The sequence below is a fragment of the Apus apus genome, chromosome 13, assembly GCF_020740795.1.
Source record: "Apus apus isolate bApuApu2 chromosome 13, bApuApu2.pri.cur, whole genome shotgun sequence".
Lineage (NCBI taxonomy): Eukaryota > Metazoa > Chordata > Aves > Apodiformes > Apodidae > Apus > Apus apus.
This window is the reverse complement of record NC_067294.1, coordinates 6,574,764-6,599,350: the sequence shown is the minus strand read 5'-3', so window position 1 is coordinate 6,599,350 and position 24,587 is coordinate 6,574,764. Positions and strand designations below refer to the sequence as shown.

General features: G+C 41.3%; 1 long non-coding RNA gene across 1 annotated transcript; it reads right to left on the bottom strand.

Annotated features, from left to right (window-relative positions):
- Positions 1 to 12,019: 12,019 nt before the first annotated feature.
- Positions 12,020 to 23,296, bottom strand: LOC127390030 (uncharacterized). Its single transcript, XR_007890796.1, has 2 exons — positions 23,120 to 23,296; positions 12,020 to 12,314 (listed from the first exon to the last, which is right to left on the bottom strand). It is a non-coding gene; the product is annotated as an uncharacterized LOC127390030 (long non-coding RNA).
- Positions 23,297 to 24,587: the final 1,291 nt, after the last annotated feature.

Here is a 24,587-nt window from a genome sequence, read left to right as displayed (position 1 = left end):
CATTCTCTAGGATTAGCATTTTTCCAGTCATTGGGTTGACTTTGCTTGTCCCTTCTACCCAGTGAAAGACCAGCATTTTTTCTGAACTTATTTTTGCTACTAGCACAGTAGAGACCAGAAGGGCCAAGTTCACATTGCTGCTTCATCACAGCTCTGCTGCATGATGGCAGACAAGCCACAAATTTTTCTCATCTAACCCTATACATCTAGTCTATGTTAGTCACCTAGACTCCAGCTACAGTTCTCAGCATGAGGAACCACCTCCTTCCTCCCACAGTTGGAATGAGCTACCCTGTAGGCATGATCTTAACCCTTTACAATCACTGTATGTAATAATTTACAACTGGACATTGTTATAGAACTACTTTTGCCATAGTCCTTCAATGTAATAAAATGCATATAGCTCTGCTTTTCAAGTCAGTATTTTACAAAAGAAATTTGACTACATTTCAGAGGCACTATATATCAGAGCTGGTAAAAAAGTTTCATAAGTTTGTCCTGTAAGTGGATTATATTTCTCAATCCAGTCAAGACTGCAGTGTCATATACCTCATGGTCCAAGTTCAGAGCTCTCAGACACAGCAAAGCAGCAGGCATGTTCACTCCTTGTATGTTTGTGCCAATTAATCCTTGCAGAAAACAGTTAACATTCACATATGGTAATTGTTCATCACTTACAATGGCTTTTGCTCTACAAACACACCAGAGCTTCTTCAGTTTTTCCCAAGCTTTGATGCATAGCATGTTTTAGAATGTCTTAGCAGATGAGGTTACCTGTTTGCAAACTGTTAAGCATTTTAATACTACACAGCACCCAGGAATATCCCTTTCTGGCTACAGAGTTCAGTTGCATCCCCACATACATAAGGCAGCAGGATTCCTAGAGCATTCTCTCCAAACTTAAATCAACTTCAAGCTTATTAGCACATGTTTATCACCTTAGATTACATCAACAGCAGTACAATCTGCTTCTGAGATGCACAGTTTTGCTAGACAAAACTGCAGAAGAGTCACTGGGGCTGTTTCAATTACTTCAAAATGATAACACTTAACTGCTTCAGAACAAAGCACAGTAAAAGTCTTTCAATCTTCCTTTTTTTCCTTGACACCTGGCACAGCATCACTCATGATTCACTGCATTGCAAATGCAATCTTGTTTCGAGGAGTTTTACTTCTATAGCTCACTAAGAGGCCTAATTGAAGCTTTGCACAATGGTCCTGTTTTCTTTCTGTCTCTTGCTATATATAGCATAACAAATGCTGCCTTGATTCTTGTAATGAGTTTAGGGATACTGAGCTGTTCAGACGAATCAAGCTTTGAGCCCTAGCACTATTTTTTTCTGAGAATATCCAAGTAGGGAAGCAGTTCTAGGGGGTTCATGATGTCCATTGTGTTGTACTGTGGGACCTGACTGTGCAAGTGACTACTCCTGAGGTGGGGGAGTTCCCATTTGCAAGCAGCCACCAGCCTCACCAGTGGGGCTCTGAACACTGCAATGCACAAAAAGGAACTCATACTTAATTACATCTCTCAGCTGAATTTTGGCAATCTTCAACTCAGCCCCAAATGGAAGAGTGATGTCTTCACTTCAGAGAGAAGAGAACAGCTGGGTGAGACCAGCACTGCTCGCTCGAGCATGGAAGTGGGTGTTGTGAATAGAATGGGGATTTTGAATGTCCTTGTGTCGTACTTGTGCAAGAAGCTCAGAAATGTCTGTTCTTTGGCTGTTTAATGATTATCACAGCTTTTAGGTTAATTTGGGGAAAGCTGAAGATAAAAATTATGTTTATCAATATAACATGGACCCAAGTAAAACCTGTGGTCTAAGCCATGGACCACATTCTGCATGGATAGGATTGCTGTGTTGGCTTTATCCCCTCCCTAGGTAGGAGTCAGTGGTAAAGCTCCCTTTAGCAACTAGGAAACTTCTAAAAATTGATTTGAAGAACTATTAAAACTTCTGTAGTTGGAATAAACAAAACTCCTCTCTTCTTATGTATTTTTCCTCTAGTCTCTTCTGGTTGTGATAACTCATCATTATTGCAGCTGAACACCCTTCATAAATGTATAAATTCATTTTTTCCCCATAGGATTTTTGTTCTCTTGGGAACAGAGCAGGGGTTGAAATTACAAGAGGTGTTTAAAAGTATTTATTAATGTATTTTATGGGTGCTTATTTCTTATTAAAGGCAAGGTCAGAGTACATGTTGTATTCATCACAGAAACTGGGGAGGTTGGAAGCAGTTTATGGATCTCACTGAATTTTGATCTTGCTGGCTCTTCAATCTGCTAAGCTGGCTGTCCTAGTGAAGCTACTGGCATCTATTGAGATTCAGTAATGATTAGCCAAGCCACTGGACTCTTACCCCAGTGCAAACCATAATGATTTGGTCATTGGAACAACTTTTAAGATCTTCACCTGGCAATAATTCCTGCTGCTCCACTGACATCAACCAAGCTGTAATATTTAACACTGCTAACAAATTTGTCCTGGTATATTCAAATGAAAACAATTTTAAATATACTGCAGTTTCCTTTCTCTACTGGAAGGCATCAACTCCTTCAACTGCAGGAAAAAGCTGTGAATTCCCCTTGGCTTAAGTAAGGATTTCAGATGACTGCTGACTAAAGCGTGGCCATTTGCATTCACAGCAGCACAGACCTGCCTTGTTTCCAGACAAATGTTGATTTAACAGGAGACACCAGGCATATAAAAATAAAAGCATACATTAACATACACACCTCTTGGTTTCATCATCTGACCTTATCATGTGACAAATCCTACAGGCAATTTCTCTTAGCAAACAAGATTACTTACAACAGTAATGTGATGTATATAATGTCAAGCTTAGAAATACAGCTTAGCAGTGTATGAATGCTTCATTTTATACATCTTAGGCTAGTCTTACCATCAGGGCTAGGGGCAGATAGTTCACTTTGCTCCTTTTTGTTTTGTATTAAAACAGCACAAACACAAACAGAAGGCAGAACTGGCTATTTATATCAGTTCCATCGGAAGTAGTGACAGGTATAATTACAGAGGAGAAATTACAGGGCTTATTTCAGTGGCATTTCTCCTGCTGTTCCAGGGAAGAGAAAAGATTGAAAGTGTTCCTGACATATCTCCAAAGCAATGATGCATCAGTGCACTGTTCAGGTTATTTTCAGGTTGATTAAAAGCTACCTTCTACAGTCCTCAGTGGGGAACAGGCTGCGTGGGGTTTGCTTGTCGGCTTGATCACCCCCAGAACACCAATTCAAGCAAGCCTGGAGCTTTTTTTGTTAAGCTGTCCACTGCCAGGTAGGGAAGCACTGTGATAAACTCACCAATGGCTCTGCCAATCTACTCATTCTGGCCTCGACCACTTTCATTTTGCCAGTCACATACAAGACACGGCTCTGTACTGAGCAGGAGCCTCACACCAAGCTCATTTCTACAACATTTTTGTGAAACTGACGGCTCTAAGTTGCCCCTAACCTCAGCCAGCTTCTAGAATGCAGGGGTGATGTTGTCTAGTAGAAGAAGCAGTCATTGGGATTCACATGAAGTTACCAAAACTGGGGCAGATTAAAAGCCAGCATTCCATTTCCAAACCAATACCACAAGGACAGCAGAAAAACCAACAACATTGAAGGCAGCACTGAGTTAAGCATTGTGATGAATGGCACCAGAGCTCACTGGTTCAGGTCTGCTCTGCAGTGATTTCAGCATCCAGAAGTGCATCACTTCACAGGACTGAGACAGCTGCTCCTATAGCCCCTGCTCCAAAATCCTTTGTCAAACAGAGCACTATGCAATGGTGCCTCCCAGAAAATCAAATACTAAGGTGAAGACATTTAAAAGGCTCTTAACAACAAGCCTAAAGAACAAGGAGCAAGAACAGAGAACAATAGCTCAGTTGCTTCCCCTTGATAGGGTTGTTTGAAATAATGTTAGCTTGTTACCTAGCAACATAGATCTTATTGCTGTGCTAGTTACAATCTAATTCATATTTGCCATAATTTATGTAATCAGAACTGATCATAAAGACCGAACACAATCCATTGACTTATGTTTGAGATTAGAATCAATCTAAATCAGAAGGACATTAACAGCTCAGCCATTGGTTCTGGCTGACTTATCCCCATTCTGATATTTCCACTTGGATATTTTACCACATTGTCCCTTATTATAATCTCCAATTAAGGCTCTAGATATACTCTTCAGCAAGACATCTCTAAACACAAGACAGCATTATGACCAACTTCAGCTAAACTTTCACGGTCAGATTCATTTACTTCCCCATTCCAGGTACTTTTATTACCATGTTTCCTAGGTAAATCACATCTTTATGAAACATTCAATGCCTCCCCTTCCCATCTTGCATTTGTCAGTCCTAGGAAAGTCTGCAGTAGCTCTGCAACCGGTGCCAGGCACAGAGCTCATAGAAGTGACAATGGTTATTTACCTCAATATCTGCCCTAGAGTCTCCATATAGCTCCTCCACTTGCTGTCACAAAAGACTTTGGTGGCACATGGGTATAATGCTTACACAGCAGCTCCCTTTGCAACTGAGCTCTTACACATATAAGATTAATCCAGCAGCTGAATATCTGTCATATTGTCTGGCAAATGCAAGTGAGCAGGAAACACCTCAAGGATCTGAGGCTGCTTAATCAATAAATAACATTATCAGGAAACACTCTTCAGATATGTAAAAGGGAGTTACAGAGAACTGTGCTACATGTAGATGAAGTTAGAAGTCAGAGACAATGTGCAAGAAAAGGTACTCAGCAGAGCACTGCTCAGGAGAGTGAGGACCAAAGGACTAGCACTTGGGGAGACTGTGAAACCAGGTAGGGATTTCCCTGAGTCACACTTGGCTGCCAGACTCTCCATTTGGTAAGTGGGGGAAGTCCTTTGACTCTTGCACACTCCATCCCCAGAGCACATTGCTGTCCAAGTCAGTTTAATTAAACTAGCAGACATATGACAACAGTGCTCAGGTATGGCACTGAACAGCCGACCTGAACAGCAAGGAACACCCACCTGCCTCACAGACATTACTTTCCCTGGGCTGCTACAGCAGCTGCCTGTTCCAGGAACTGAACAGCCTCCTTGCACTTGCTTTGCTCCTCTCTTTGGATCTATACAGAAGATCAACCTGGCCCTGCTACTCTCCACCTCTATATTTTGTCCTTGGTGAATCTTTTCATTACACAACAGAAATTTGTTCATATGAAAAAATAAATCTTCAGAGCTGCCTCTCTGCAGTACAAGAGTAATTTGCAAAACAGTAGATTAATCTGAGTACTCCTCATGGTCTGTGTCTTGCCATGTTCTCCCAGCATGACTGCAGAAACACTGAGAATTTCCTGCTCATGTGTCACATTCACAAACCTACAGGCTTATTCTATACAGCACAGGAAACTCACTGCAGGCTGTGCTATGGGGCTTGGGAGTTAATGTGGACCTAGTGGTTTCACAAAACCAGAGACCCCCACAGGCCTCCCAGATAAGAGTAGACACAGTGCTCTCCACATTGTTGGAGAAGTGCTCGGCTGGCTTCACCTGCAACACCCCGTGGGTCCTAGCAGTGCAGCACAAGTCATTGCTGGCCTGGCTTTGAAGCAGGACAATGCCCAAGCAACTGCTTCTTTCACTGTCTTCATTTCAGTCTTGCCATGGAAAAGATGTTATCTAAGCAGTCTTGTTTTTCTGGAGCAGCTTGTTCTGCAGTGGGGTGAGGGGAAACGAAGGAAGAGGAAAGTTTCTCTACTCTGATGAGGAAGGGTGGGCAAGTTGCTCCCATTTTTTCTGCCAGCTTCAAGACATACTCAGCATAATTTGTTCCCTTATTTTAAAACCCTGCCTGGCCAAACAAACTTTGCTACCAAGAGCTTCCCCATGGCATCTTACAACAGAAAGGAGCTACTTACTTTCTTCCTCCTCCATCACCCTTTGTACTGGAATAAACTTGGCAGACCCAGCCAAAGCCTTTTCCATATCAGTATAAACAGGAGAAGTCAAAACAACTTTTTTTGCTAGCCTGGAATAACTTCTCACTGGCTGCATCCATCACAAACTGCAGTCAACACAGCACATAACTGCTTCCAGCTTGTGCAAATTCATACAAATACTGCTAAAGGATAAGAGCTTAAACTTCTCTCCAGAATTAATTCAGCTTAACATAATTAATGGTAAGATTTTATTCTTTTGACTTCAGACATGACCCAGGACACATCACTGAGGCACGGAGAAGAGAACAGACTACACACTGTAAATAATACATGTCTGTGGCAGCAGCAGTACAGGTGATGCTCAGGCTAGGTGTAACATGGAGGGAAGCTGCTCAGAATACCTTTCTCCTCCTTTTGGATACTGTCCTTTGAAAGCCAGCAGTAAAAATAATGCAGCATGGTTTTCCATAAGTGACTGCACGTACTGACTCCTGCTGGGAAAAATATGAGATGCTGGGGAATGTAAGCAAAAGCTATCCTTCACTAGGGCACTTTCCAGGACTTGTTCCAAAGAAGACAAGGCTCCTCCAGGGCCATCACCATCCTCCTTGAGGCAGGGGAAACATCAGCAGCCTCCAAGAGCAGCTCAGGAAGAAGACTTTCTTCCAGGGCTCACAGGGTGGTGTCTGAAGTAACCTCTTCATAGCAGGATGTTAGAAAAGACAGAAGGAGGAGAGGATGCCCTGCATTATTCCAGCAGACGATGCTTTCCTCAGCTACATCCTTGTGTCTTTCTAGACTAGTGTCTCTTTAACCTGCAATTCTCCTGGGAGGAACATGACTGTAATGGATAGTTGTACTTTTTTAAACACAAAATGTTCATTTGCAGTTCAGCAAATTTCTTGGCAGAATTTGTGTCCAGAGTTCATCGCAGCAATTGTCCAGCTTTCCTATTTGAGTACATGAAGAGGACAGAGAAACCTAAAAACTCAGATATGACCTGGACTAGGTTAAGAGTTGGAAAGCTGATTCTTGTCCTATTTCTGTCTGCGTAATCCTAACTGTGAGACAAGCGTTGCAAGGGTCTGAGTCTTAAGCCCATTTCCCCACATAGTACTTATTACAGGCTCTTATTTACTGAAGCCTTAGCATTGATCTCCTCTGCCCTGTTACAATTTGGCCTCTGTACACACCAAATCTAAACCACATCACTAGTCTTATGATAGCTGAGCTTCTCCTTTAAAGCTCTATCTTGCACGTTCATGCAGAATTTTAAATATGGTCTCAGCATCTGCTCATAAAAAGCTGTGCATTTTTCAGTCCTGAAGTTGGGGAGGGGTATCAAAGAGGTGTAGCCCAATTGAAGTTTCAGCTCAAAAGACCAAATATTACATATTATTAATGTGTTTAAAGCAATCACCGTTGTTGGAATTCTGACTCAGGAGCTCTAAACATCTGGTGCAGGCAGTGCTTGGGCTATGAAGGAAGTTGGCAGGCAGGTTTGTGCATCTCTGGGGTGAGTTTGGGAGAGTTTGTAGCTAAAAGGATGAGTCTTATTAACCAATGAAAGTAATCCCATAGTATTCACTTCATTTTGGGGAAATCCACTTATTAAACAGAGATAGAAGCTTTAAAGAACACTCAAGAAGCCTCTTGCTGATCCATATGTAGGAACTTGAGGAGGTGAAGATAACTGAAGACATTAGCTAAAATGCAACTTTCTTGTCACTCCTGGGAAGCTGCTAGTACAGGCTACAAAGGCATGACTATAACTAGACAGGGTGACAGGTCTGACTGACAGCCATTGCAATGCATAACACTGTCTGCAGGAGCCCCCAGCTCCATCCTGGGCTTACACAGGACTAGATCCTCAAAATCTGAGTGGTTTGGGGGAATTTTTACCCTTTAGCATTTAGATAATTAGAAGGTAATTCTCCTGTTAGAAGGGGTGGACACTGGACAGACATCTCTGTTCACAACTCATTCTCCCATCACAAATCCTTCAAGGAAAGCATCTGAGGAACTGCATGGAATTTAAGTGCTTTGGTAAGCACTTAATTGAATTTTGTTTGAAGGGTAACAGCTGACTGATAACATTTGTTAAAGGTTGCTCTGGTGTCACCTCTGAGTGTAGGATGGATGCACTAAAGCTGTTTATGTAACTTCAGAAATTCATCCTGTCAGTTCACTTTGTGTCACCTAGCTGTTCTAGATAATTTTCTTCTGCTGGTGTTAATTATTGTACTGTCTGTTACAAAGACAGATTCAGTGCCCTTCAGTCCCATGAAATGACAGCAAATTGCTGCAGCAGGAGGAGTGAAAAAACTTTTCCCCCTTTAAAAAATTCATCATGATCTAAAAAGGCAAGGAAAAAAGTAAGTTTGTTATTCACTAGAGAATATATTTTGTTATCCTGAGTAAACATAACATCAGTACTCAAAGCCTGTCTGGAACAGCAGGGAGAGGGAACTCACAGGATAACAGGTTTTTATGCACTGCTTTTCAAAAGGAAGCAGATAGTGATGTGTTATGAATCTGAATAAGAAAGTTTTGTGCATTTTTTAAACAATCTTACATATTTTAGTTTGCATTTGAATTTGGAAGTTTTATAAAATACTGGCTTGCAATTCTGCAGACAAATTAATATTGTCACTTTGTGATGTGTGAGGCTAAAACTGACTCCTCTGTTTTACTTTAATACATCAGCATGAGACCTGCTGTGGTTCAGGAGTTGATTCATGAGATGCTCACACATCACTGGGGGTGGTGGCATCTGGTAGGAAAGCAAGGCAGATGGATAAGGGTGGTAACAGTTTCAAACATCTAATTTTAATCTGCTGCCACAAGCAGAGGCCCTGGATGACTTACGCCTTGCCTAACTCTACTGAGATAGACAGAAGAGTCCAACTTGCTTTGTGTAAGAGAAATAGTAACAAAATGTGAGTTTATACTGGCACAGACTGCATGGGGGCAGGAGCAATCAATTACCCCAGCAAATATGCTAAAGCAGCATAGCCACGCTCACCTGGCACAGCTGTATTATTGAAGAACAGTTATAAAAAGCAACACAGTCCCTTATGCTGGCAAAAAGTTGTTTTTTTTCCCACTATGTTTAATAACAGCATTTTTCAGATAGAGTGGAAGAGTCACATAACTTTTTACCAGAATGCTGACTAAGCATTTACATATTTAAAAAGCACCACAAGCACTTAGATCCTATAGAAATTTTTACCCAAGCTTATCTAAATAATGCCTGTGGCTTTGGTGTTTGGTTTTTTTTCCAGCTCTACCTGAAAATCTTCAGGGCTTTTTTTTTTAAAAGGTAAGATTTTTCTGAATAAACTTGCAGTGGTCAAAAAGGAAGAGTGACATATCAATGCAGAGCCTGTTTTTACAGTTCAGTTGTGCAGGTGTTGTGTCTACAACTGCACTGACTACTGCAGGTGTACAAGAGTAATAACAGAGAGAAAGTTATATTGTATTGCAGAAATCTTTGTTGGAATGGCACTGTACACCTGACATGATCACCATGCTTAATCCCTTTATGTACACCACCAGCTGGTTAGGTAAAATTGCCTCCCTTTTGTACTGATTTACTACATATTGAAAGTATCAGATGAAGATTAAAATGACAATATTTTCTACTCTGACACTCACATTTGTGCACAACTCAGACCTCAACATTAAGGTCTCAGCCTTGCTTACAATGCATTGCCATTGCATTTGATATCTAAGTCATCTCCCTAGCAGATTTTCTGAGAAATACTGCACCTTGAAGTAGTAAGACTTTTACTACACGCCAGAAAACTGATTTAATATGGAATCAGGAATGTGAAAAGGGTCTTGTACAAATATGAAGGAAGTCTTTTGCCTTTATGTACAGAAAATATTGTTAGATATAAAAACCAGTATATGTATTTGTGTGTACACACAGGCTGTTCTAGAAATTGCTACCACGGATATAAACTAACACAAGTGAAATTATGCAGCTGCTTCCTTATAAGAATAGCTTAAATCAGTGTTTTCTTCCTGCTAAAACCACTGCATACCAAGTAAAATCAATCCCTTGCCTCCTGTGCTTAGCTATGTTGTCACTTACATATGGAGCATTTCATTGTCTAAGCAGAAAAGTTTATTCATGAAGACATTTTAATCCCATCAACATATATTAAATGCAGCTAATACAAGTGTCATTTTCACAGTGTAGAGCAGAACATTATTTTATTCACTGAAACAGATATCATTTTTGTCTTCCATTTGAAATAGTTGATGGCAATAGCACTCACCTCCACTAAACAGAAGGAGGCCAGGAGTGTGGCAGGTAGATGTCATTACTAGAAGCAAAACTCAGTGGAACTGCTCCCAGCTCAGGATTCTGAGACAGTGACAGCAGATGGGAAAATCTGCAGTAGTATAATGCAAATTTAAAGTAGGGAGATTTATTAAATAAAGCATACTTAAAAATCCATCAGCAGCCCAGTTATTTCTGGGAGTTTATTCAATTTGTTCAGTGATATTTTCTGTTCTCTGCATACTGAATACTTTTTAGTAATATAAATGTTGAAAAAGTATTCTGTCATTATAGCCTAAGGATAAGGGAGGTAAAACTTCCAGGAGAAGTCATACCTTTCAATAAACCAAGTAATATAGGTGGAAAAAATAGACTGATTTTCAAACATAGAAGACCTTTAACAATGAAACTCCAGAGGTGCTGAGTACTCTTCTCACTCAATGTTTCTAATTGATTAATATAATTGGGTCATATCTGCAATAATTTTTTTCAACTCAATTTAGTTTGATATTTATTTTTATCTGCACCAGAACAAAAGATGTACTTGTGTAGCCAAAATCTTGTACATTTTTTAGGGCTAATAATCACTGGTCTAAAAATCCCAGATCCTTCCCTTGGAAAATGACTCTCGTAAAACAATACCACACAATAGTACACATTTACTCTCAGCTGTTATCTGGAAGAAATTGATTTTGACAATAGAAGAAAAGAACAAGACTCTTGGTATCCACAGCAGCAAGGGTCAGTTAGATGTGCAACAAACAGGACATTTTGGATCAAAGAGTAACCTTCATGTTTAGATGAAACTACCAGCCTTGCTTTGTATTGAATAGAAGGTATCTCTTGGTGTTTTTTCTTTTGTCTCAAAAGAAATCAATTGATGATGCTGTCATAATCTACACTTTATTCACATTGTCATGATCTCTTTACAATTAAGGAAAGATGTAATTGCTTTTCCTGAAAGGAAAGTTTTAATTCAGAAGCAGTTCTGCAGCAGGTGAATTCTTGCCTAATACTGTAGCTGTAAAGAAAACTGAGTCCCATTGAATGACCTGAATGTCCTAAAGAGCAGCCCATAAGTCCAGCTGCTTTTGAGATGTCCTGTTAGACATAATGGGAAGTCTAAGGAACCAAGACCTAACTAGAAAGCAGATCATTGTAAGCCAAGAAACAACACCATCTGGTTGATGCTCACTGCACACAGCATTGCACAAGGACAAGGTGACTCAAACATGTGCTTATGACCTCAAGAAATGGAGTAGGAGCATGAGAGTACTGCTGACAATCACCATTGATGTCTAGATGCTTATTCCTCTCATTGCCAAATCTAAATTTGATCCAAAACTCAATCTCAAATGAAAATATTTCTAGCTGCAAATTTATGTGCTCCTTGTCACTCCAGAAAAGGAGGCAATGATTTTATGAGGATGCTTGCAGCTAAATATAACTCCTACTTAAATAACTAAGTTCATACTGGAACATCTCCTTAAGTGCTGGTGAAAAGGAATGTTAGACCTCTGGACAGAAGGAATTATCTGGTCTCCACTCTATTTGCCTCAGTTGATCTGCAAAATGAAGTTAATAGCACACTTCCAAGAAGCACTGAAAATTGCATGAAAGATACTGAGGAAACCTGGTAGCTCTTGATCTGCTAGAGGCTTCCTAATATGTCTGAAAAATAGTACTATCTCCCTGCATTATTGTTTTCAATAAGAAGCCTTGTCTATGGGTGTCAAGAGATTTTGCATGTTGACCATTCAAAAAGAAGTAAAGAAAGTTTTCACTACTGATACTTCAATCATTTTTATTTCTTATTGACAGTCTGTGGACTGCAGTCACTAAAAGTCATAAACACACAAAGGAAGTGGGAATTAACCTGTATTAAGAATGTTTACATTTCCAGAAATCCATTTGAGTCCTGCTTACTGAGCCAGCAGGAACTGGGGATGTTTCAGGAGCAATCTTCTTAACTGTGAGTGGTAATGGTTGAGCAGGGCGTTTCCCATATGGCTCCATACCCATCTGTGCTGGTCACACTGGGAGCAATGGTCCTGTCCCCAGCAGTCAGCAACAACCAGTCACCTGCAGTGGGACACAGGTCACCACAACACATTGTTCAGGTTCCAGATAAGCATAGGGGAAAAAACAGGATCAACGACAGACTGTCCTGTCAGGCTGGTTTTAAAGTCTTAGCAGCAATTTGATTATTTCATCCTTCACCTCAAGCATGAAATTAACTTAGATACTAACACCCCTACCAGCCAACTCTAGGATTTCAGGCAGATGTTAAAACCTCATGATGTACACTGGCAAGTGGCTCTACTTGTATGGACATACCTGCAGAAAACTGTTAGTGTGGAGACAAGAGCAGGTTAGGTGTAGGTGAAATTCAGCCCAGAGCAAACAGCAAAGCTGTACCAGATGCTCTGAGCCAGCTCACCTCCAGTTTACATCCACATGTTTATCCTTCACGTCTGTTACAAAATTAATTCTTAGCAAATGTTCCTTTGAAATAATTTGCTACAGTTCATATTCACATAAACTGAATCACCTCATCTCAGCAAGCCTTAATTGAAAGTGATTTGATTTCATTAAAGGTCCTTACTTTATCCCTGTGATAATCACTATTATAATTTGTGCCCATTATTAATCATAGTCATATGGAATACCCAGTTGAGGAAGAAAAAGGCACAGGAGCCTGAAAGTGGACTTCTAGTAAATTCCTTTCACATATGGGGATTCCCAAAATGCATTTTGTGGTGTTTTAACAAACAGATCAAAATCCACCAAGCAAAGTTAACTTCATCCAGGACAAAGTCTCCTTCAGTCTCCCACCTCTTTCATCACCCTCATTCCTCCTACAAAGTCCTGATTCTGCTTTCAGTTCTATTTGCTATCTGGTCCTGCAGCATCTCAGCACTAAGGCAGCTAAGAACACAATCCAGCCTGGAGATAGGTTGGTACATTCAGCAGTAGGCTCAGCTCCTCTGGGATAACATTTGTTACCCTGTTGGAAAGCTGAATTAGTTTGCAGTGGTTCTTTATACACTCCACAGATGTTGCCACTTCATCTTTCAGCCCCTTTGTAGACTGTTGATAAATAGTTTAAAAATTTCACCACTAAAATCCCCTACTGATCCTAGTATTGATCCCAGTTTCTAATCTATGGCATAACTTTGCCTCTCACTTCATGTTTGTTTCCTGAGCTGCCAAGAGTCCTTATTGATGAAGTATGACACCAGCATTCATGTACCAGGAAAGTGCTCCAAACACAAACAGTTTGGCATACACTGAGGTGTAGCTGCCTCCACCCTGTGAGGTCTGGGATGATTTTGCTCAGTCAACATGCTGCACTTGCCTCTAGTAGTCTAGATCTTTCTAAACAAGAACAGCAATCTGCTGCATTAAGCTCAGCCAAGAGGGCTGAGAAAACTACCCAGTTCAGCTTGAGTATTGTGTCTGTGCCCATAGTCATGACCTGACACCCTGGCACCTGCCTTGCAGTCTTGTGTCTTATTCATGTTTCCATGTCCTAGCACAAACATTTTGACTTTAAACTTAAGCCCAGCTGGATAAGTGGGAGGTGTTTTTCTTGTTCTAGTCTAGGTCAAACACTGAATAGAAACAGATCCTAAAGCTGTTAAGTCAAAGAACTTGCAAGACCTTGGCCCAGTTTTCACCAGGTTGCATGATGGGTCAAAAAGATGTAGCATCACTGTTACGTCTTGAGATATTTTGAAGCTGTTTCTGCAGTGCCCAGTCATATTTCTGAATATAGATATTTACTTTCCAAGTTTAGAGATGCAGTCACTGTGGATGGCACAGGTATTACATGTACAAATACAGCAGGTAATGAATGAAGTTTTTTGTGCAGGTCTAAGAAAAACTTACACCCTACACTGAATTGTATTCCATGAAGTAATTATTGCAGAAGGTCAAATATGAGATGGGAACTTTTTCACAAATTCTTCTCTTTCCCAGTATTATTCAACACCTGCCAAATCCAGCAGGAATCCTTCCACCAATGTTAATGAGCTTTGGATAAAGTCCTCAGTTACCATACTGGCTGTATTTACTGAAGATTAACTTTCATGGTACTTGAAAATAATCAGCAAATATTCAATTAACAATAATAATTTGGAATAAGAGGCAAATGGCAATGTTCCCCCACAGAAACTAACTGAAGAATGTTTATGTTAATGATTTAGAACAGATGCATGGAGGGATTCTGAAGCAGCAATGCTACAGCTCGGCAACTTTTAATGATACAATGTAGTTTTGTACAGCACTTTGTCCAGGGCTTGATTCAAACCTTGTGAGATCAGTCACAAGCTGTTTACTGTTTGGTGGGACACCCTTCTCCTCCCCTAGTCAGTAAGAATAGGCACTCGCGAGACCCAGAAGTGGACTAGGAAGAGAGCATTTGAGAGCTACAGGAGTTGTGGGTGAAAGTAAAAAGTTTGACTAGAGAGATGTATCACCAGTGCATGCAGTCTTCAGAGATGAGGATATTACTTCTGCTCTGATCCTACCCTGTTACTACAGTTCCATGATCTTTTCCCCAGTTTAAGATCAGACACATTGAGCTGCTCTGACATACATAAAGCAAAAGCCTGTGGCTCTGACTGTTTTGGCTACAGTCACTGCCATGGACAATGTAACATATATAAGGAATTCTCACCTATTATTTCCAGGAAGTTTTAAATTGCTTTTGTCATTTAAGCATTTAAGTTAAAAAGGGACAGAATTTGATCTATGCAACATATTTATCCTCCAACTTTAAAAAAAAAACACCACACAAAGGGATATTTTAACTGTTCCAAAAATGTTGAAAAGAAGAATGACCTTCTCCACATCACTGAACAAAGTCTGACTCCTGGTTCTGAAACCTGTAGCATAAACAAACAGGTAAACCAGTTTATTTCTCTTTTCTCCTTCCCCAAGGCAGGAAGGGCTCTGTTAAATTCTCCTTAGTAATTTTGATGAACTTTTTTTCATTTTTTGATGTAGCTGCAACTTAAGGAATGAGAAATAAATATGGAGCTGGAAGAGGTAGCATTGCCAGAGGGATAAATAATAAAATCAGAAAAGAAACAAAGATCTCCTTGCAAACCTGCCAGAAGTTAAAGAAAAATATATTCCAGAGCTTGGCTGCACAGGTCCAACACCACTTGCAGATTCAAAGTGTGAATGTGCTTACAGAATCCTTTACTTACCTGTCTAGTCAATAGCACTGGACCTTATTAGCTGCATTTAGAGCAGCCTCAGCTTCTGACACTAGAGAGACAAGGAAATCCTTTCTGTATTTTTTAAATGTCTTCAAGCAACTCTTCTAGCAAGTAGCTACTTCTACTTTATTATACATAATCCTGCTCCTAGAGAAAACTGATTTTTGTCTTTGATCACCAGCTGAAAAGTTACCTATGTTTTAGTGACTGGAAAGTGGCTTAAATTTCTGGGAATATTTTGTGTATAAGTAATGCTATCCAACCAGGCTTCAGAGAGACCCTGTGCAGTGCCCTAAGTGGATTTCTTCTATAGCTGTGAGATTTAGATACCTTCAGCTATGACAAAAGTCTTTGCAGTGATGACTTAAAAGCAGGGTTTTTCTACCTTTAATGGAGTCTCATTCAGAGAATTATTTTCTTACTTTCTATCTGTTAAAGGTTCTTTGGCTGCCTACTGCATCCTGTTAATCAGAAGACTAAAAAGACTCATCATCTATGTTGATCCAAGTGTGTTTTCAGAGTCTATTATTTTTCCTATTTGAGCAAATAGATTGAGAGAATTCCCTTTGCCCTGCACAGAGCACACAGATCACTGAGATTTTAAAACAAAATATGAGGCTCCAAAGCTCAGTTTTTCTACTGTCCTCATTAGTTTTTGAGTCGTAAGGTCACCTGAATTCACATCTCAATATGGATTTTAGACCTTGATTAGAAAATGTTCTAGTGTTAAAGTTAAGCAGAACCTGGGACGAGTCAGAGAGCTGACTGTGAAATACCTTTGAATATAAATTCCTTGGAGCAGAAACCATCTTTTAGTATACAATAGCACACTGCTAGCCCAATGGGACTGAACTTTGTTGACCTCTGGATATTATGGTAATATATGCACTTTTTAAGAAGTCTGGAAATAAGGTTGACTAAACTCTGCACAGTGAGAAGTCTCTCTTGCCATGTGTTGGAACAGCTTTCAGCACATTGGGATCTCCAGCATCCTATCCATACAAGTGATACAAGACAAAAAGTCTTCCCTAGAAATGCCAAAGCTGCATCAGGAGTCTGCTGCATGCCCCGGGCTAGCATAGTTAAGTCAGACCAGGTTCTGCTGCCAGTGGCATGGGACAGTATCATGCATTGCATCATTTTTGGCCTCCTTTAATTCCACAGCATGAGCCAACAGTTCCAACATGCTGTGGGGCTTTGGAGAGCAGGCTCAAGCACACTCTAGATTTGTAGATAGAGGCTGTGATATGCCATCCTGCCATCTCACTGCAGCTAATGGGATAACAGCAACTGACCTCACAAGACCAAAAGGACTGGAGGACCTCTCAGATCTGTCCCAGCTTTAAGAATCTCTTTGCTAGAGAACAAGGACTTTCACCTCCATCTAGCATCACTCTAAAGTGTTAATACATTTACAGACAGGTTAAGATTAATAAACTCAAGTTCTAATTTAGTAATTCAGGAGTTTACAGGTGAGTTAAGGGGTACACCCTCTTAGCAGTGGAATAGTATAGCCAAGACAACATAGGTGTTGTCTTTCTTTTTCTTTAATCCATTTCCAGACATTCAGAGTTTAGTTTCCCCAGCTGCTGATACTGTAAAAATGTTGCTTGGCAACATGGTAACCAGGGAAAAATCTTCAAAAACATTAGGAGTTTTTGTCCTTAGAAATGTACTAGTTCAGCACATCCAACCTCCTACAGATACATTTTAGAGGAAAAGAGTCAATGATTTCCCTGCCCCCACCTCCAATCCACGCCCTGCCTACCCCCTCCCCCCCCCCCCAATAAGCTTGTTCCAGTAGCCTTTAAAACAAAGCAATAAAGGGTTTCACTGTAACATCCTGGGGTGCAATGATCAGTCCTACCTCTTTTCCACTCCCAATAATCAGACACTCACTAGCAGTGACCAGTGGGGATGTGATCTGTCTTCTTGCGAAGGTGGCAATACCAGGGCAGAGAAGCAGGGAGAGTCAGCTGAAGACCTGGCAAACCCAAACCTTCCAAGAAAAATGCCCTGATGCTGACCTACTGTGAACATCCACACCAGGGAGGGACCACCAGGTAATTACTGCTTCAAATATTCACTGAAAATCTTACAATGTAAGGCCTCTACAGAATAGTTTTAAGTTGACTGTTTTAATTCCTCCCTCTTCTTGCACTGGAATGGCTTTATTGTGGTTTTGACCTCCAAAAAGCTACTTCTGATTTATACTACCGAATCATGTTACATGCATTTATCACCCATAAGCCAGAACACAGCCTTACATCCACATCAGGTTCATTCAAGGCAAAGTGCAAGTGATGCGAGTTCCTGCAAACACAGAACACAAGCACCAATATTTTTAAAGCAAGATCTGAAGGGCCTATCTTTATTCAGCTGGAGGTAAACAACAGTTGAACATAGAGAGTAGTTGTGATGGCAGCAGAGACTATTCAGCATTGTATGGCATGATTTCTGTCAATATTAATGAAAAGATAAAAATCTAGACAACTGGTCTCAGATAATTGTCAAAAAGCCTACAAAGTTTGAGTTGTACCTAGAATCTCAGTTATCAAAATAGGGAGAAAGGCATTCAAAGGAGCAGTTTGTACAAGCAAGAGATTCTACAGTAAATACCACAGAGTATCACATGTGCCCATGAACAGGAAAAAATGCATGGAAGTCATGGATGCCTGCTTCTGATTAAAGTTGTGAAGAACAGCTCCCCTGAAACAAAAAGAGTCATTGGAAGGCAGCAAAGAATCTGGCCAAATCAGTACAGACTTGGGAAGTCTTTGAGCACTGTGTAGGGAAAGAAACACTCTTCCAAAAGATTGAGTTAGCAGGCTACCAGCAAACTCCTGCTGCAATGTCAATTTAATTAACATGCTTAACTGCTCAGAGATCTCCAAGATTATTCATTGGATTGGCAGCATTTTCTCACTGCTAATTGTGTTACTTTGCAGTGAACGAGAAGGAGATGAATGAGTACAGTAGGCCCATCTTTTCCTGCTGAAGGAGGAGAGTCACACCAAGTAACTTGACTTTGACATACTGTCTTGTTTTCACAGGTTTAGTTTATATAAATAAACATGTGTGAGCTACTGAAAGCTAATGAGCTGGATGGCAGCAAAGTGAAGTCCTCCAGTGGCTGCTCATGGCACAGCGACTTGGCAGCACTTGGTGGAGCAGCCACCCAACACGGCAAAGCTCAGTTTTCCTTCCAAAGCACCACAAGTGCCATGCCTGCTCTGTGCCTGGACAAGATCCCCGTGTGTTAAGACTCCCCAGAGGCTCTGATGACAACAGAAAAGTCTCCTATCTGAACTGTTGCTGTGCAAACTCTTTTGACCAGCACTTTGACAGCAGGACAGGACAGAAATTTGACAGCAATTTGGCTAGTATGGACAGAGCCTGAGCTTAAAAAACACACATGATATTTAAGGGATGACATTCTTCCTAAGGAGCCTGATATTCCCCAATTAGCTCATGTGTTTATACTGAAACTGGAGCAGCCAGAAGGGAGACTATGAGTAGCTTTAAAAGATGCTGAATGTTTTGGGTCCTTGGGGTACTTCCTGCTTTGAGAAAAAGGCTTCCAGCTATGCCACAGGACACACTTGCAGTTTCTTTGACTGAGGAGATGGCAAGTTTGGAATCGAAGGCAGCCTTAGGGCTCCTCTGTAAGTTGAGTCTAAATATAAACCTGCACCCCTGGAAGCTTCAACGCTTATTTCAACTTTCAATGTCAATGCACCATTAAATGTTAAAGTCAGTAGTGATAGCTTGCATCTCCTGCAGATACACATGCTAGAAACCTCCAAATCCTTCAGCTTCTGGTGGCAATTAGTTTCTATACCTATGCATAAGGATCAAAGAGGAGCCAAAAGCAGCTACAAAGCTACTGACTCCTTCATCCCTTTTCAAAGGAAAAGGGTGTGCCCTGCATCCTGCCTGGCAGATACATTCCTGGGACACTCCCACTGCAAGATTGCATTAGCCACAGGGAACTCCAATCATGTTATTTCACTAACAAATTTAAGTATGAATCAACTATAAAAACTTTTAATAGATTCATTGCCCATACACTTCGTATTTTTTTTTGAAAATATTAGTTAAAAACTTGTTTTAACCCCACCATGAAAGACAAATTTCAGTACAAAGTTAACAAAAACTCTCATTCCAGTGGTATCTTCAGGACTTTTCCTGTAAATCCTAAAATACTCTTGTACAAATGTGTGGGAAACTGTTCTTTTCTTCCCCACATAAGTCTAAACAAAATGTCTTTTAAGCCAGCAAAGGCCTCTCCTGATTATCCCCAGCTAACGAACTAAAACAGACTTGCTTCTCAAGGACAACTGAACCCAAAACAACAGCTGTGGTCCGGGACAGAAAGGATGGACGACAAGCCATCCTGTGCCCCTGGCAGTCACTGCCTTGAAGTGGGGCTCATGGACACTCATTGGCTCCGGACAGTGACACTGACTGGACCGGTGGGTCAGGGGGTATAAAAGGTGGCGAGGGCAGCAGGTGGGCCCTTCCCTCCTCCCTGAGGCCCGTTCCGACGCTTTCTGCCTGGGACACCCCCCTGCTGCTGACACTGGTGCTGGGACCCTGCCTGCCTGCCTGCCCCGGGTCCAGCCTGAGCCTCAGCGCCGAGCGTGCCGGGGTCCCGAGCCCTGGGGTCGGGGCCGGAGCCCCCTCCCCGTGTTGCTGCCGCTGGAGAGGAAACCAACGGGCGCTGCACCCACTGCCGAGAGGCTGCCCCTCCGACACCACGGACCTGCCGTCCTGCCTTCCGGCCACCGACCGACGCTGGACAAGTCGCCGGAGGGTAACATCACCTCACACACACACACACTCTTTTCCTCATACTTGCACACACAGCGCGACCTCTTAAGGAGGACCGGCGTCGGGTTTCTTTCCCTCCTCCCTTTGGTCCTTAATCCTCTCCCTTAAAAGCACCTTTGCATTGCCTCACTAAAGGACACTTTCTCACCACATACATATTGATATCCCTGGTACCCATTCACACCTGCATTGTCCCTAAACATCATCCCTCGGTTTGTGTTAACCCTTAATAAACCTATTAGTTTGTGGAGTAAATCTTGGCTTTAGAGGCAATTTCTGAGCGGGGTGGGGTGGGGGTGCTTTCTAGCTACCACCCGGAAACACGGTCCCGAGGCGGCCGTTGCTCCGTGAGAGGCAGCGCCGCGTGTGACCCTCGGGCTCATTCACAAACCCCTCCACATCGGGAGGGGGAGTCGCAAAAGTATCCTGACAGCCGGTAGCCCCCCGGTACCGGCTTGCGACAAAATGTATTAGTGCTTTTAATCTAATTTGATATTTCTACAGGGTATTTTCCAGGTTTCCCTCCCATTCAGGGGGGAAGTGTCACTACTTGAGCATTTATGAGAGAACCAAATCCACCAGTGCCTCCTACCAACCCCCATTCCCCAAGCAAAGCTGTTTGCTCCCAGACTGAACACTGAATCAGAGCAACCTCTGCAGCAATCACAGGATTGAAACTGTGATTGAAATTGCAGGGTCAGCCCCACTGACTACAACTCTGGGCTTTGTCCTTCAGCCAGTTCCCAATCCATTTCACTACCCAATCGTCCAATGCACACTTCAAGTTTGTTGTAAGTATGCCATAGGAGACAGTGTTAAAAGCCTTGCTGAGGTTGAAGTAGATCACATCAACTGCCCTCTCCTCATCCATCCATGTAGTTATACCATCATATAAGGCTATCAGATTGGTCAAGCATGACTCCCCTTCAGTGGATCCATAGTAATTCCTCTTGACCAAATCCACTGAAGCTTATGGGTTCACAGGCATTATTTGGAGACAATAATAATAGACATGTAACTGAGATCTGACTTGATCTCTACAACCTATATTACCATTACAATGTTACATTATGACAAACTCAGAAAGCCTAAGCTGAAACCATTGTGCAAAGTGGGCTGTACTTTAGAGCTCTACAGCTCTATAGATATATCTAAAAATAAAATTCAGTTCCAAAAAGCTTGAGTTTTCAACTCATTATTCCCTGTAGGAATTAGCTTATCAAATTGCTCAGTGTTGTACTCTTAAATAATTATGTGAATAACAAATCATTCTCTTCAGTTGCTATTAGTGCTATTGAATGACAAGTCATTCCTCATGTTTCTTATTCTTTCCAGAGTGCAAAGCTTAGCAACAGTAGCAGAGGAACATTGCTACCAAAAAAAAAAATGGAACAAGACACTACCCAGATGAAGGAAACAACCATGCAGAGGCACAGACTCAACATTATTCTGCTTGTGGATTTTGCAATTTTCATAGAGACAAGAAGCAAGTCTTCCTCTGCTCCAGTTACCCCCATGAAATACCACTGATGGAGCATCATGGTTGCCTGTAACAGAGCAGATTTTTTCCAGCTAATTAACAAGCACCCAGAGAATGTGTTTGCAACAAGATTAACCCTGCTATGATACATTCTGCCAAAGTAATAGCCACATTACACAGGCTTTTTTTTTTTAAAGAGAGTCCAAATTTGTAGATTTCACTATTAAAAGTAAAAACCTCAGATTATAACAAACACTGATTTAAGTCAGTGTTGCTCCTTATTACCCATCACTCACTCCTTACAACACATTTTGAGCATGCCAACCCCTCTAGTTCTGCCAGTATTACCAAAGGAATGATGTGACTGTGACTAGGAGTGAATCCAGAATAAGAGATAACCTCATTGTTTCCCCTTAAAAATACAACAGATATTCCTTCTGGTTCACATTGCTGCTGCACAAACATGTCCCACCTGAGCTCACAGAAAGGATTCGTAGCTAAACATTGATGTGGTAATAGAGAACCATGCAAATTGATGCTACTTTGAGTGTTTTGACCATTGAAACCACTCCCTAGCAGTGGCTTTAGCCCCTGACGTTGACCAGCTAACCAGCTCCTGCCATGGTTAGATTTCATTCCTGTTTCATATAGGACTTGCATAGCACTAACAGGGAGTAGATGTGCTGAGCAGAGCAGTGAAAACCCTACCTGAAAATCCTGCCCTTAATTAAGCTTCATTCACAAATTTCGTTCCCACCAGAGGATTTACATGGATGCCTACAGTGCAAGTTCACTTCCAAGAGCTCTGGAATTACTTGGAGTAAGTTGCTTACAGAATGTTGGAGATAAACTTACAAACACCATGTGTACGCAGTAACACTTTCACATGCTATTTTTGATAGAAACCTTGACCTTAGAAGACTATGTTTTCCTCTTGCCAGCTGAAGGATTTTTTAATTTTTTTTTATAACTGAACAGATCACACTTCAAAACCTTGCCATTCAAAAAAGTACAGGTAGTAGACAAAGCAATTTAAGCATATATTATGAAGCTGCAAAAGATGATCACTCTCATGTTAGCCTGTGCATAACACAAACAGAATTAAAGATTTTCCTCACAGAAGAAAAAATACTAAGAAAAAAACAGGTATCACTTTGAGGTTACTCGACTAAGTGCAGCTTCATTTAAATTAGTCATGAACAGAATCTCCCATCAATTCAGTCCTACTAATAGAGGCTACTAAACCTTTTATAACAATACTTTCAACCCAAACAGCTGTAACAACAATAGTCTATGTTTAAAGGCTTATATACTCTGAACAGACAAAATATTCAGTGGTGACTAACCTATATGCTTAAAAACATGTAGCATCCAGTCATTAGGATATTCATTCTTCTGGGTTCATCTGAATAAACCAAGGATATTTCTGTACTACCATCTGCTTCTCTTCTTATTTTGTTACTGCTATTCAATCACTGCACTAAGATAGAAATACTCAAAGCGTAGCCCAGAAGTCCTGACGCAGTTTCAGAAACACATTTCACAATGAAGTACACAAGAAAAATATCCTGTGTTGTCAAACTATGTCCAGTGAACCTTGCACTGCTCCTGCCTTCTGTCCAGTGGTAGCTGCATTATAGAGCTGATTGCAGGTGTGTTTGCAGGAGTGTTTCAGTTTCTTTTCCTAGAAATGCAAACAGTTTTGTTTCTTTACTTCTATATGGTTGACTCCAGTACACAGTTTCAGAGTATACATTGTGGCAACTTAAGGCATGACCCTGGTCAGCTCTGGCTTCTTTCATTACAGCTTAAGGGCTTGGGAAATCTGTCTATCAATCTTTTTTTTTTTTTTTGCTGGGGCAGGATACCACAAGAAGTAGGAGGGCAGTAAAGAAACAAGAGATCATGGTAGAAGCCAAAATTGCAAAGTCATTGCAAACAGTTCTCAGCTGAAGAGTTTTGAACACATTTCCTTCTATTTATTCTCTATCATGGAGCATAAGTTCTCTTTGGGAAGCTCTAGAGCTTTTATTCCCCTCACCTACCACCACAAACTACGTGAAACCTAACAGAGATCAGAGCTCCACAGAAGGATATGCAAAGACACCTTGCCTAAATGACACTGAGAGGTGGAAAAATACTTCCAGGAGTTCCAAGAAAGCATTTATGCAAAGCAGGAATTGAGAAACCCTCTGTCTGCTAATGCTCTGCTGACAAGGAACAGATTATAGCTGTAGATAATAGTCTCTTGCCAATTGCTGCTGACAGCAGTCAGGGCCAAGTTCAAATAGCCAGAGGGACTCTGAAAATGAACAATGCCATAAAGCTGAACCCTAACTGAAGACCCCAGAAAATCTTAGATTATTTTCTGAGTACCCTGCATAAAGTGACATGACTCATCTTTCAAAGCAGGGAATCAAGGTCCAAAATGAGGAAAGCTCAGGAAGAAAATAAAACATTTCTAGATGTCACTTTTTTTCTGCAGTGATCCCTTTTAAGCCATCAATTCACTGCCATCTGTCAAAGCAGCCACTCTGTGGCATCACCCGGAAAAGCAACTCAGCATCACCGAAGCCTCAGTGGAAAGATCACACTCACCCAGAGCTCTGGGAGGGAAGATCTGCTCGAAGTTGGATGCTCTCCTCCACCTTCTTATTTCTGAGCTTGACTCCACTAATGAAATTTTGGTTGGAAAAGACCTTTAAGATCATCAGCTCCAACTGTTAATCTAGCACTACCCAGTCCCCACTAACCCATGTCCCTCAGCACCACAGCTACACGTCTTAAATACCCCCAGGGATGGTGACTCCACCA